The sequence below is a fragment of the Ambystoma mexicanum genome, chromosome 2p (assembly GCF_040938575.1).
Source record: "Ambystoma mexicanum isolate Mex_15411 chromosome 2p, UKY_AmexF1_1, whole genome shotgun sequence".
Classification (NCBI taxonomy): Eukaryota; Metazoa; Chordata; class Amphibia; order Caudata; family Ambystomatidae; genus Ambystoma; species Ambystoma mexicanum.
Window position 1 is genome coordinate 671,490,928 of NC_090923.1, and position 13,323 is coordinate 671,504,250.

Below are 13,323 nucleotides of genomic sequence, written 5' to 3' on the forward strand. Positions count from 1 at the left end.
CGGTGTAAGTAGTGTGAGGATGGTGCAAGAGAGGGGAGAAGAGAAGGAGAGGAGAAAGAAGAAGAAAAGGAAAAGGTTACAGGTAGAGCGAGAGGGAGAGGAGAAAAATCATGGAGGGAGGAGAGTGGAGATTGGGATAGACGGAAAGATAAAGACTGAGAGAGTGAGAAAGAAAAGGAGAGAGACTGGAAGAGAAACCTTAGCGGCACTGGGTGGTCTCACAGACCAGAAGTAACCATTAGAACGTCCCAGAGGGAGATGGATAAAAATAAAACTTTAGGTTGTCCCATCAAGATTAGAAAGTTGCAGTTGCCTTGTTTTAGGGTACATCAGGGAGATTCTGGGGGTTAGGAGCACCTGTGCTAGGTTGCAGAGATCCTATGGAGAGTACGAGAGAACCAAAAAGAACTCGTCATGTTCTACCTCTCAGTCTTCACAGACCAATTGGTTAAACTTTCATTTTAAACGCTTAAATTTACTATCTTTGTCTGTGGATTTATTAGGCCAATTGTGCCATACTGTTACAGCTTGATGAGAAAGGCAGACATTTACGAGCTTCAAGCTACCCAACCACTTGTGGACTTCACACACACACACACACGCACTCATTGAAGGTTCTTAACACTTAGAAGGTTTCCAAGAACACAAGATGGTCTCTCCAATATGCCTCAGAAACCACTTCATCAAAAGCAACTTTGCTCTCCTACCTCCCTGCCACTAACCATCCAGCCCATCACTTGGCTACAGGATGCATAGCACCAAGAAGGCCTCCGAATACCATAACTCCCACTCAATTCCATGACATATAAATCACAGTTCAAGGTCCTCGGCTGTTGGAAGATCAAAGCTCCACCCAACCCAAGCCCTGCTAATACAACCCACCGGCTGCAGGCTCCCTCTGTCAGACTTTCCTAGAGGGGTTTTGCCATACATGTGACAGTGTTTAGGGTGCACACAGACAGCACTCATTCTCTAATGGGTGATACAGAAAGCAACCACACAACGAGTGATGATTCTCTTGGCTTTGACACAACAAGGGACGTAGCCCATCAAAAAACAAGCACAGTCAGTAAAAGATCCACATGAGTTCTATTCCATTATAGTGTACAGTAGAATATACTTTCTACCCAATGGACAATACGAACTCAAATCGGAGAAAATATGTCAAACTGGAGTCTAGAAACATACTTTGGAGCCTCTTTAAGCCGGGTGAAGTCCACAAAACCTATGCATAAGAATGACTTTTTAAAAAGGGCTCTGGCATGCGAAAATGTACTCGCATGATGCCAGCACAGTATGCCCCCGTTTGCGTTTTCACTGGTTGTTCAGTGTGTATTGTTCCATGAAACAGTCCATTGGAGGCAGTGAGAAGGCAGAACGCGGAAGCCAATAAGGTGCTCTTGCCTTTTCTGAATGAGCCAACTTTTCTGCCGCCACCCTATGATACGCCCATCCCACAATCCTTGATCAAACAGAGCTAGAGTGAGGGTGAGTGGGCTTTTTCGGTAGGACATGGAGGGTTGCAAGGTCACTGTTTCAACCTCAAGTTGCCATTCTCCCCACTGGGTCAGGTGCATGACACATTTAATAAAAGGAGATATGTAAAACCTGGGAAACGTGTGTTGGGATTGTGCATGCTGCCAACAGACGGTAGAATAGTTTGTTAGTTCAGGATTGGAAAGCCAAGATCATTTAAGCAAACAAGCCTTCATCAATAACATGTGCTATTTGGCATGCTCAAGATTGGAAGGCTACATCGTCCACAATGCACTGTACTTGCCTGATGCAAGAAATGGAACCATAGCATGACGGTTTATTTGCTGCAAACGCTATGATGCACTGTGCTGGTCTGATATAAAACTGGGAACTGGACTCTACACTTGTCAGCCCTAATCCACCACACTGCGGTGGTTTATTGGAAGATCAGGAACCTGGATTTTACTTTTTCAGTACTGCAACCGCCCTAATGTGCAGTCATGCTCTATTAAAAGCCTAGGCGTTGGAATTTGCACTTTTGAAATATCCTAAGACAATTCTGATAGATGCCACACAGTGGAAAACTACATCTCTCACAATTCACTTGAATGAAACGCCTAGCGCCCGAATTTAAACTTGTAAGCCTCATTGAGAGGAGATATCTGGTAAAATATCTCCAAGTAAACATCAGTGAAATGTGCAGGGAGAGGTAAAATGATTCGGGGCATATAATGTCATGAGTTAGTCAGAGTGCATTGTGACAGATGCTCTACTCTGTTGCAGCCTTTTCTTTCACTTTCATTTCTTCAACTTTGACTATTTTCTCTTTCTCTCCATGCAGCCTTCTGCCAGCTGCCCACACCAATCGTCATCTAATACCTGCAATAAGTGCAAATAAATCTCCACCTTTGGCTCACACATCCTTCCCAATGCCCACTTCATTGCCTGTCATTTAGCAACTGGACAGTTGGTACAAATACTCACACTTGGAGGATTAACAAGGAACATTCGGTAGATTTCCCAAGAACATTTGGAATAGGTGGAAATAATGTTTAGGAGAATAGCTGGAAACATTTGAGGGAGCATTATGGAGAATGTCAAGGTCCATCAGTGCGATTTGGAGAGATTGTGATGTGATTTGGAAAGCACATCAGGGACATTTGGAGGTAATATTAGACATACGCTGTGCTGGAAGAGTTAAATGCACACTATTGCGGTGTGTGTGTGGTGCGTGTGCTTGTCGTAACTGTCCGTTCGTCAGTGCATCCTATAGGCCACAGGTTCCAATTGCATAGGAACACACCTTGCATTCTTCTTATGAAGCATGATACATTTCAATAAAAAATTACGTCAGCAACTCGTTATTTACATCGCAATGAAGTCGCAAACATTTCAGGGATCTTTGTGAGATTTGGAGCGTGTCATGTTCTGATTGGTCTTCCGTAGTGAGGCAGAGTTTATTCTAGAACACGTTCCGCTATGTGGGGGTCCACTGAGTGCATCCACGTTGTGCTATGTGGGGGTCCACTGAGGGCATCCTGGGAAATGTAGTCCTGCCAAAAGGTTGCCTGCCACATGCCACTCTAGAACTCTACCTTTTCTAGCTCCATGCCCTCCTCCACACCACCTGTGGCCAACCTTCCTATGAGCTCTCCCTCACTTGCATTTCCCTCCCCTGTCGCCCACTTAGCTAGCCATTGCCTTTCCTGAACGGAAATGGGCTTTTACGCCTTCCATTCATTTCACAGCACGTTTTCATTAATTTGTCTGGCGGAGAGGAGGGTGGGAATGCAACATGCGTTTCCACCGTTCCCTTCCTCTCCTCCAAACAAATACTCCAGCCTTTGAGCAGGTGTGCATTTTCATGCCGGATCAAATGCTGGAGTATTTGCAGCAGTATATGCACCAGCAAAAGGTAGGCAGACTCAGTAGAGCTCCATTGTGAAAGCCGCCTGCCATGCATACATGGCAGTCAGCGTTTACTCAATTTGCATGGCAGAGTGCAAAAGGGGAGGGCAAAAGGCGGTCTACACGATTGCAGTATGTCTTTTCCCCTCCTCCTTTGCACTCTTCCGTGCAAATGTCAAAATGTAGGCAGCGGGGACCTGGCTATGCTGGAGTGCAAACCTACCAGGCCGCGCCACTAAATTACACAGAGCTAGAAAATGAGCTCCAGAGTGTTTAGTCTGCTAGCATGGTATCATGCATGGAAGAGTGAATGGTGGGGCAAGATCGAAGGCCTTTTGGGGAGGGATCAGAACCGAGTGTGATATGTATTTTTGGACAAGTATTGTTAAGGGAGCATCTGATTTATTCCTCTAGTGCCATCTTTACTGTGTGATGCAGAGCGCATTCACAGGAATGTATGCATTGCTATGGGTGTTTCTAGACGGTGTGGAGCAACATGCATTATTTATTATGAAGCCCTGTGTGTGTATGTGGTGTGGGGGTCCGGATGGGAGTTGAGCAAAGCAAATTAGAGTGTCTCTTCTGACATGCAGTCCTGTTGAGGCACCTCTAACGAGGTAGACGGTCTGCTGTATGAGCCACCCAATCTTGTAGACGCATTTTTATTAGGCGAGCTACAGTGCATACTGGGATAAGTAACCCTGTGTGACTATCTGGACTATGAAAGGCAAAGTCTATTCTGGGAATTGTAGTCCTGTGGCGCGTGAGGCACCGCACTGAGGCAGGGGGAATCCTGGGACTTAAATACTGGCTTCTATACTTCCTGAGATAATGTAGTCTGGGAAATGTAGCCCAGATGTGGCATCTGCACAGGGAGAGAGAAATATGAAATTGGACATGCAATCATGTGTGGCAACCTACACGTAACCATCAATCCCTTCCTTGGCATGGCATACAATGCGGTAGCAGACCCCCGCCCGCATCAGATTACTGGGATTTATACTGGGCTACGGTGTCATTTACATAATCTCCAGGTGCTCTGGCAGATCTGAAATAGAAGGGACTGGGTTAGGTTGGTGCAGATGGAGGGGAAATACAAGATAGCTTTTCTGTAGTATTGATGGTGTGTGTTGCGTCTGATTCTAGGTGATCTTTGTCGTGAGCATAGAGGCATTTGTGCCCTGAGAGGAGACTTATTTTTATTTTATTTTTTATTGTAACATTAGTTTAGCAAAAGAAAGACAAACTTTTCGTTACATATTTCACTCTTCACATCATTCATTTAAACACAAACCATCACCTCCAAACCATTGTCTTAAGTTTGAGCAAACAAGACAAACAAAACATTCTCTGTTTAAATTATTTCTCTATCAAAATAACATCCATGAAGTTAATTACTGCACGTGTTAATCGAAAGTTATTGCCTAAGATCAGGTAACACCACCATTCCTCCATATTTTCATTTAGAGGGGCACATTTTTGCAAATGTGTCGAACGCTGAGGTGTAATTGTTACACATTCACTACTAGATGTTTTACTGTTTCCACAGCACTATTACAATGTCTACAGTGGTTATTTAATGTTTTTAAGTCATGCTTTGCCATCAGAATCCATTTAGTTTAATATAGATTTAGACCTAATCTTCGGTGATATCGGGATGGAAATTTCAAATATTTCGGAGTCGCATCAATTTCATGGATTGCTGTTCCAAGGTCTAAGGCTGTGGCCAAATTATTGCGTTTCTCACTATTTATTATCTAATTCCAATGCCAAATTATTTTCTTTGCTATTTGCAGAGTTTGCAGTACTGTTTCCAGTGACACAGCTGTCTCCTTTAATATTTTCATATCCCATTTTACTAATAGTTCAGAGGGTGATTGATTGGACTTCAAGCTTAAAATCTCATATGGTCTTGAGGTAACAATTCCACAAGACGGTACCATATAGTGAATCAATGCATAGTTCATATTGAATTACTGTCATTGACACATATGGCGGAGGTTTAAGCACCTTTCAGCAAAAGTGACCTTCTAGTTGACACCAAATTGTTGCATTGATATTCCAGCCTGCTTCACTTCCAAATGCTATTGATGTACAACTGTTTTGTAGATAAAATGATAATACCTGTAACGCTCACCTGATTCCCACGGAGGCGCGGGTCTTGGCAGGAGGGTGTCTGTGACTCGAAAAGTGATGTGCAGGACTCGATTGGCTTCTGGGGTCGAACCTCTTCGCACTGTGTGTCGAACTCGAAGAGTGAGGTTTCTGCAGGTGAAAGAATATGGGGGTTAATGGCCTGGGTTGTTGAATGTCCCTCTCTCTCTCTCTCTCTCTGAAACATTGGCCTCTTGAATTCAGAGGATGGTTACCGTCGTTATCTGCACGAGCGGTGAGTTTCTGGACACCTTTTGTCTTTATAGTCTTTAAATGCGTGGCACGTTAATATTGAAGACTCTGTATAATGCTTTTCCCTTATGTATTGCAGGACTCTTGGGATTGAAGATGGAGTGAAGCGCCTGGAAATTCGTAAGTATGGCAAGCGCTCTAACTGTCTCTTTCCTTGCAGCTTAGTTCGTGTTAAAGAGACGCCGGAGTATTCGCAGGCGTTTTATTGCGACGAGCGTGATGGGCGTGAGTAAATACCTGCTTAATGTCTTTTTCTTTTGTCTTTCAGATGTTGGTTTGCAGCGCCGGAGTCAGCGGAATGCTAGTAAGTTGTAACTAAACTTTGTCTTCCCAGGCGGCGATGCAGAATGAAGAAATCCGGAATTCACGGCGTGCCGGTAAGTACAACAATGCCTTTGTCTTTGCAGGCGAAGGTGCAGCGTGAAGACACGGCGGCTGCTGATGGATCAGGTGAGAAAGCACTGTGTGTAAAGTTTGTCTTGCTAACCTGTTGTTTCTTGTCTTTTGCAGGTGCTGATGTTGACTGGATACAGGAATGGTAAGTATAATTCTTGCAGGTTCAGGATCGAAAGAGGAAAGGCTGGAACAGACTCGGTGAGCGTTCTGCTGCAGATGCAGAATAACGCGAAGCACGTTTCATCTATCGGGTGTGGTTTAAATAGCCTTGGAGTGATGAGGCATCTTCTTCCACGGCCCCGCCTAGGTAAGAAAAGAGTTCCAGTTTCCAGAAGAGTTCCAGTGCTGTATCCAGGGAGTGGAGTTGCCCCACCCAGGTAAGAAAGTAGTTCCTGTTCACAGAGGGCTCCTAAGTGGCTGGTAAGTAAGCAGCATGGTCTGCCGCAGGTAAGTCCACCCAAGCACTTTCACACCAATTATGAGCCCGGCGCTTCCAGTGCCGGGACCGATGGTTTTGATGAGCCTGGTGCCACCGGCGCCAGGACAGGGTCCAAAAGGTCCCAGTAGGGACCGGCTGGTGCCTAGGATTAGGGTTAGGGGCCTGCTTCCAAGGACGTTGGGCTGGTCCTGGCTCCTTGGAAACAGTGATCATGACAATACCGGTGTTAATGTAAATGTACTGTACGCGGCATGCAGTTTTGCCCATTGTAAGGCAAACATACGCATCCGTGAGGTCAAATCTTGTATCCAACTCCATTCGCTAATCGAGTTGTTGAATAGCAATCCCATATAGCGTATACTATTTGATTTTTTGGTCCGAATGTTACTATCTTCAATTTTTTTACATTTATTTTTAAATCATTTATCTCCAAGTAGTGTTCTAGTGCTGAGAGCAGTCTTTGTAGCCCTATCTGAGTAGAATCTATGACCACTATATCATCAGCATAGATGACCCAGCTGAGTTGCTGACCATTTATTTTTGGAGGGAAAGCCCTCGGTTGTTTTAGAGCTTTTGGTAGGTCAGAAATAAAAGGTTTAAACAATAGTGCTCGTTGTTCACCCCTTTTTCCATTTGAATTTCCTCTGTTAGGTCGCCTTGAGCATTAAACCGCACTCATTTTGAGGTATTTGTGTATAAGGCCATCAAGGGTTGCAGTAACTCATTTGGACATAACCAAGATTGAAGTTTGTCCCACAAATACTGACGGTTAATGCTATCAAAGGCTTGCTTCAAGTCAATGATGGCGAGAAATACTTTTTTCTCGCCTTTCAATGCTTCCAATTTTGACATATTAAGTAAGATCAAATTTAACTCTGCTCTGACTCCTTTTGTGAATCCTGTTTGTCGAACATCGACAATTGATGCGTTCACTGCCCACTTTGATAATTTTTCCTGAAGGGATGTTGCAAATACCTTTCCAATAGTATCAAGAAGGGCAATCGGCCGATAATTTGTTGGATCGTCACAATTACCCTTATTGAACACCGGTACAATTAAGGCCTATCTCCAGGAATCGTGCAGTGTGTGTGTTATTGCGATTCTTTGAAATAGGGCTTTTATGAAGATTGCGCACAGAGGTTTATTCAATTTAAGCATCACATTGGATATGCTGTCGGGGCCAGCTGCTCTTGAGTTTTAGAATTTTTGGATTGCCTTTTCAATGTCGTCATAAGATTCAACAATATTCCATCTTAACTCATTTATGTTCTGAGTCATCGTAACATTGAATCCTTGTGTATCAAAGACAGCAGAGAAATGATCTACCCAGTCAGATGCATTTACTCTATTTGACATTCGGCACATTTGTTTTGATTGTCCTGTATTTATTATTCCCCAAATATGTCTGCTATCGTTTTTTGCAATTAACCCCAGAATATGTTCCACTTTTTCTTGATCTCGGATTGTTGTAAAGGATTTCATCCAATTACGATAGCGTTGGCGCCGTTTTTTCATTTCGTCGACACAATTTACACCTTCAGATTTTTTTGAAAGTTTCAGATCTTTTTGAAGCAACTTTTTAGCTTCAATCACCAATACACTACAGGGATGTTTGTTATCAACAATTTCACTTTTGCTTCTACTTTGTCTAACTTTAAATTGCATCAACAAAGGGGCATAATTGACTTGTGTATCAGAATCCCTGTGTGTTAAAAATTTGCAGATCAATGCTGATTGGAGTTTATTCGTAGTCCGTTTGCACTACTGTTAATGTCCAGAGTTCTGGTATATCTCGCTGGAACTGCAGTGGTCATCCACTGCCAAGTTAATTCTAGTGCACCATGATCTCTCTTTGTCGGCTTTATTGTTGTGAAGTTGGTGATTCTGCTTACCAGATTTCTTGATGCCCAAATGTAATCCAGCGTCTTCTTACTTGTTCCTCAATGCCATTTTTCTGCTGCTGGGTTATCGCCTCTGGTACAGCCATTTAGCATTGAACAATCTCTATTGGCTAGTTCACTTGCCCACCATTGACCTCTGTCCGATTTTTGGAGTGGGCAGTTTCTGACTTCAGTAACCAAAAGTTCTTTTTTTCCATTGAACCAAGAGTAGTTTAAATCCCTGCAGATAATGAAGGCTGAATCTTCAAAATGTAGTAAGCATTCTTCAATTAGCGATGTCACCGATGAAATAAATTTGCCTGTGGAAATCATTACAGGATTCCAATATGTTTTTATAACCAATAACTGCTGAGATTTCGCTGAGTTACTTTTTGTGTATTGTTTTGGATTTAATTTCGACGCTGGATTATTTTCATTATGTTCGGCTTCCATGCACATCAGAGCCATCGGCTTCTCTTGGACATCAACGGCAATTCACTATTTTGGGAACAGCACTTGCCAAGTCTCCACACGTCTTTTGCTTGTTTTTTTCTGTTTGGTCTGGATTGACACTACTGTCAGATTTAGAGCATCTCTCTCCAATAGTTGCTTCATCCACTTCCTTGTCATCCTATATTGAATACGTGGAAAATTCACATAATTCAACCAAGGACACAGAAAATGTTCCTTCTGTGTCGTCCAGTTCCACTCTTGATCTTTTATTAGGATTGCCGGTTTCTGATGCCTTTGAGTCTTCAATTTGCATCGAGAAGGATCTTTTTTCTTGTCTCACCTCTTTAGCTCTATGCTCAAATAGACCAATTCAAGGAGGCGCTGTCAGGTTTCTAATGAATTCTTTTGCCTCATTAGAGTGTGCTCTTTAGGCAGCTGATTTATCTTTTGACTCTCTCAGTTGCCCTTTACTTTTATCGTGTTTTTGTGTTTTTTCATTTTCATGACGGTTAAGGTTTTTGCTGAGCCTGTAAAAATTCCAAATGATAATGTCTGAGTCAAATCTTGTATCGTTAGATTAACTGGAAACTGTTCTACAATCATAGGAGCTGTGAAAGCCTTAGGTGGCACACTTATTAGTTGATTATTCGTTTTAGCCTCATTTGACTCAAGGGTACCATTCACCAATGGAGTACCATCCAACTTAGCCAAGGGGTTCAATGAATTGGCGGCTTTCTGGGCCACCATCTCTCCCACAAGGTTTGTCGCAGCTTTTACTGAATCTATCAATGGAATGTTCACAATTGTATTTGGAACATTACTACTTTCATTTTCCTTTTTGGTTTATGTTTACATGTGATGATTTTTAAATTGGCTGGGAAACCTCCACTGGATGATATAAACCATTCTCACATCAATTCCGGGAGCCGTCTTGTGAATGGACCTCTTTTACAATCTTAACATTATATCTCATCCTTTTTGTACATTCTATCACTGCATCGATCAACTCTGATTTTTCAGCTCCCTCATGTCTCGCTAGGTCACTTAATCGAGATTGCCATGTTTGTGATGTTTCTGCTTCATAATCGAGTCTTTGGGTGAGATGTTGTGTACATTTTTCCAAATCTTGAAGCTTGTTGTTTGCCACTGCCAATAAAGATCCTTGGTCTTTTAGGGCATCATTCAACAATTCATAGAGCTTCATAAATGGAAGAAGAGCAATTGAAGTTGCTGCTAAAACATTATTGTGGATTTGGATACCAGCAGCTATTGACAAATGTCCTCTGCTGCTTGGATCGTTATCCACATCCACTTGTTTCACTGGTGAGAGGGTACCAGATGTTGTAGTTTCTTTTGACAGGCGGGAATGGTGTGATTCAACTGTGCTTGGATTGAAACCAGCGTTCCTGTGACCTGCAAGTCTGTTGTCTAGCAGTCTGGGTTTCTCTAGTGGTAATTTTGATAGCTGGACTTTGTTATATGACTTGCTTGTCCTTAACAAATGATTCTCCAATTCTGTCAAAGAATCTGCATTCCTTCTTTCCAGGTTGTTTGGGAATCTTTGCGTGTAGCTGGCGCTCAACCGCTCTTGCATCAATAGGAAGTCTGATTTTAACCTTTCCGTTAGGCGGGCTTCACACGCTGCTATGTCAAATGATGGTGTTTGACAGGGCAACCTTTTCTTTGATTAAATACTTGCAGTCTTTTCAGATGAGTTTACGCCAGAACCCTCCACATTCCCTCGTCGTTCTTACAAGATGATTTTCCTCTTTGTTTGAAATTCTCTCAATACTTCTTTGCTCCATGCTGTTATCTAGAACAAGCGTCTTGTTTTGAGAGTTTTCAGTTGTTTTTTTGTTTTCCTCTGCTGCCTCCACTCCTTCAACAACACTTTGCTGCTGTATGATTGTGGTTCAATCTACTGCCACTTGATTGTGCGATTGTGTCTTTTATATTGGTGGATTTAGACTTTGTGCAGGGAATTAAAAAACTGTGGGCTTGCATGGTGGTATATTCTCTACTTTTTTGGCAAACGGGCCTCGTATTTCACACTCTTCATCGATCACATCCTGTTGAGGTTCTAATTCTACAGGCAGCCACATTGCCAGTAGGTCAGAGTCTGTTATATGAAACGACGAGTCACATACATCAACGTGTAAAGTTGAGGCTCACCTTATCGCAGTTCTGAGGCCGGTAACATCCGGGGTAGCGACAGCAGGATAATTGTTTCCTTCGCTGTTATCAAATAGTCTTGCTTCGCTTTCCCCTGTTGCCTTATTCAAAGTTGCTAGGGCTAGAAATGCTAATGAGGGCGCTTGTCTATTTCGTCCGTCAACATTTGCATAATGTTTCTCAATGTTTGTGCTTACCTCTAAGTGTAAATCCAAGGACGTTCCGTTTAACAACATCCTCCGATGTTCTAGTGATTTATGGCATTTTAACGGTCTTTGAACGCCCACATTCACCGCCGTTGAGCGCTTCATCGCTTCGTTGCTTACTTGGGCGGACTGGGGCAGACTGAACTCTGCTTCGAACTCCGCACCACGCTCAGGATCAGCTTTTGTAGGTTGTTGTTAGAGTTAAAGTCACGGAACCCCAATTTCAAAGATTGTTGCTGCAGCTCCTCTCTGCTCGCACGCCAAACACAGACTGGGGCAGACTGAACTCTGCTTCGAACTCCGCGGTAGGAGACTTATGTGATATGCAAGTTGGTTGTAGAGATGTAGTATTCTGCTGTTTGAGGTCTCTTGGCAGGAGTGTTCAATTCCCATGTTCTCCTGTTCTCTACATGAGACCCTTGGCAGATCTGATTCAGCTCTCTGGGGCCCCATTCTATATCTATCTATGCCGAAGATACCCAGCTGATGTTCTGTTTGGGATATCCTGATAAACCTACGGTAGCATGTTTTGAAGACTGTTTGAGACAAGTTAATTTGTGGATGACCCATAATGATCTGAAATGTAATGCACAAAATGTTACTTTAATAATGAGTAAAGTAAATAGACAAATTGAGTTTGTAAATTAAATGTGGTTTTATTTTGTAGTGTTTATATAGCAAGGTTGTCTTCTAAGTTAAGTACTCTAATTGATTCCACTGGGGGTGGGTTAATAATAGCATGCATTAGGCGTCATGTACAAGTAAACGGTTTCTCTATAAGAAAGTGAAAGCATATTCCCATGTTTTAGCTTTCTCTACGGTTTGTTAAATAGGATGTTGCTGAGGAAAGAGAAGTAATCCCAGAAAGGGAGTGTCATGTTGAAAGAAGCCATGCCTTTAAATTGCATTGATGTTTACCTGTCTGCTTTTGAAGTTACAATGTTTAGAATACAGTTATACCAGCAGTTTCACTGCTCTCTGAACTTTCTGATTGGTTGAGAGATCAATAACAATCTCCATGTGAATGTCTGGCTTCCTAATTTGATGCCATGAACCACTCGCTTATTGAATGTCAGGAATCCAGGAGTGTGTGCTTAGATCCGTGCTTGCCTTTGGACCCTCAAATCAGCCTAGTTTCTAGGGTCTCTTTCTTTCACTTACACACCCTTTCTTGGACTACTACTCGACTCCTGTAATGAAAACTATTTTGTACTGCCCAAGGCTGCCATGCATAAACTGCAAATTCCCCAGAATGCAGCAGCAGCCAGGCTGCTTATCTGCATGGATGCGCAGATAATATGTTGCCTACTTTGGGTGTGCATTAATGGATTGCAGTAGAGTTCTGCATTAAATTTAAATTCTTGTGTCTGATAGTTTCATGCATCCTTATTTTTAAGTAAGTGCTTGTTCCAGTGTAAACCTCAGAGAACTCTAAGATCAACTGCTGGACTTCTTAAGATTCTGAAGTTCAGATATGTCAAATGGGGTGGATGTGCTCTCTCTGTAAAGGCAGCCAAACTCTGGAACTCTTTGCAATCATATTTGCAGCTTGTGTCAAATCACTGCCTCCTGGCTTAAAGGTCATCCGAGCCATGCAAAGAGTGACAGTGGAACCCTTTGCCTCCACCTACTCTCCTCCTTCTTCTCCTGCGACTGACTCCCATCCTGACACAGCCCTCTCAAATGTTCACCTCTCTATTTCCAACACTCTTGTCATTCTTGCCCCTGTCTTGATGATCCGACTGAAGCCTGCCAAAAAGTGCAACTCTTGGTACGACCCCGAGCTGGCTGCCCTTATACGAAAGTACAGAGCAGCGGAACGGAAATGGGGATCTTCAGGTGCACCATTGGACAATCTGGCCTGCTGCCTTCTTCAAAGGCAATATAGACTCTGCATCCGCTCCAAGAAAAGAGTCTGTATTCAAGCTTGAATCTTACATCTCCATGGCATCTAACAACACGGGTGAACTCTTCAAAGTCTGCAAGG